The following is a 2,667-nucleotide window of genomic DNA, read 5'->3' as shown; positions in this document are numbered from 1 at the left end:
ATATATATATGACTTACATTAACCTTTTTTCATTTGTGTCCTTTTTTTAGTGGGGTCACCCTATCAACACAGCTGGTCTTGAACTCATTATTTAGACCAGGCTATCCTCGAGCCCACGGAGAGTGACCTGCCTCTATCTCACAAGATTCTGGGACCAAAGGGATGAACAACAATGCCTATTTAATGAATTATTTGAAATGGAATATCGTCATATGATTTACCTGTCCTTTTGAATTTTGCTATTATGTTTATGACAATATAACATATATGATTATTCTTGTTACCAAATCTCACAGTGTAATATGTTTCTCTTTTTCTCTTCCTCTGTAAAAAATTAAAATAAATTTTAGAAGAATATATGAATTGTTTTATATATAATAGAAATCAACCTTGCTAAAATGTTTTACAAATAGAATAGCACAGAATGCATAATGAACTATAGCACTTAAGTATTTCAGAATGTGTTCAGATTTTAAAATTATTTATTTTTATTTAAGATGTATATAGGTACACTGTGGTAGACAATTACTTTCAAAATTTTCTAAGAATTTCTATTCATTTTATAGTAAAGAACTGTGTTAAAGGGTCTGGGGAGATGACTCAGTGGATAAAGTGTCTGCTGGGCAAGCATGTGGTAGACCTGAGTTCAGATCCTCAACATTTACATAAAAGCCGGACATAGACCTTGAATTCTAGTGCTAGAGGTACCAATATAGGAAAATTCCTGAAGCTCATTGGTCAGCCAGTCAGGCTGAATCTGTGAGCTCCAGGTTCTTCCAGAGACCCACCTCATAAAATTGAGGTCAACATGTCTGACCTCCACATTTTCATGCAGAAGTAATTGTACTCGCAAACACATATACACATACATACATACCAACACACAAAATAATTGTGTTCTATACCAGATTTGAACCCTGACACAGATTTTTTTTTTGAGTATCTAATGATATCTATGCTTGCATTGAGGAAAACACAGAGCAAAGAAGTTTTCAGTCTCATAAAATTGGATACAAAGAAACAATAATCCTTTCTCAATTTAAGGAAAACAATTTAAAACAAGAAAAAATTAAAAAAAATCATGAATTAGTTTGCAGAACTGCTTAGACTAACCTCCTTCAATTAGCTAATGGCATAAGGGTATTTTTAGCCATGGTCCACTGTAGGAAATGTGTCATAAAGTGTCAAAGAACACATGTAAACATCCAAACTGATACTCTCATATGTAGATACATGGTTAGTCAAATCTGGAAGGATTAGTGGAATTAACTGTTTTCTTTTCTAAAAACTATATACAAAAGCAGGCAGCATACTCATCATCTAGGATGATGATTTTTCATAATTGTGGCTTGGTTCCTCCATCTTCTTGACCACAGAGCTACCAACTCTTGGAGTGCAACATGCACTGCTTGCCTTCAACTGCTTTCTGGCTCTTTGGGACATTTTATTGCATGACTTTTCTGAAATAAAGTGTCGCTTTTCCTTATACTTAGTACTTTCATCAACCATTTTGAACCTGTAGTTCTATGGAAAAGAAATATGTGTACATGCTTACAAATTTGTGTATTAATGGTAGTATATACAGAGTCACGTGAGTGCACAAAGACATCTGCTTCTACATCAAGTATCTATTAATATTGAATCAAAGTCATAGGAATCTATTATATTTGGAGAAAGGCCTACAAAAATCTTTTCTTTCAATAGGATTTTGAAGACACAATCATCTAGCAGTTCTTCACAAATTTATGCTAAATTACATAAATCTCTTATCCAATCTCTACACCAAAAGGTTTTCTTGCCATAGTTACTCAAAGTCTACTATGCACTAGCCAGCTCATTTATTTTTTTAATATTTTATTTATTATTTATTATTTTATTTTATGTGTATGAGTGTGTTGCCTGCATGTATGTAAGTGCACAAGTGTCATATAATACCTACAGAGATCAGAAGAGGGCATTGGATCCCCTGGAACCGGAGTCATGGATGGTTGTTAGCCACCATGTGGATGCTGGGGATCGAACCTGGGTTCTCTGCAAGAGCAGCCAGTGCTCCTAACTGCTGAGCCACCTCTACAGCCCCTCATTTATTTTTTATCATAAATATAACATAGTGTTAAAAACTGAGGCTAGTGATTTAATTATGATAATGTCATGCACTGATAATTTTGTCTCTTGATCAAATTATGTGAAACTGCTTGGTTTATTTGCTGAAATAGAAAATAGAGATAAGTGCCTTTTTAATGTGTAAATGAGAAATTTCTACCTGGGCTGAAAGAAAACTTAGTGAAGGTTAGAGCCTAGGCATAGGGAGTGGTTTCACAATCTGCAATCACTTTTCTAATGTCAAATGGATGTTGAGAGACAGAATTTTAAAAAGTGGGAAGGAATTTTGACATAGATTACAATCTATCCATTTGCTCTACTTAGATTTTCTATTGTTATGATAAGATACTCTGACCAAATCCAATTTAGGGAAGAAAGGGTTTATTTGGCTTATATTCTACCTTTGAGGGAAGGTAGGTAGGATCTCAGGGCAGGAACCGGGAGGCAAGAATAGACCACAGAGGAATACTGCTTACTGGCTTGCTCCCCTGGCCTGTGTTCAGTCTGCTTTCTTATACAAGGCAGGACCACTTGCCCAGGAATGGCCACACCTACATTGGGTTG

This window comes from Nannospalax galili, unplaced genomic scaffold (genome assembly GCF_000622305.1).
Source record: "Nannospalax galili isolate Female #2095 unplaced genomic scaffold, S.galili_v1.0 scaffold337, whole genome shotgun sequence".
Lineage (NCBI taxonomy): Eukaryota > Metazoa > Chordata > Mammalia > Rodentia > Spalacidae > Nannospalax > Nannospalax galili.
Note: the sequence above shows the minus strand (reverse complement) of the source record.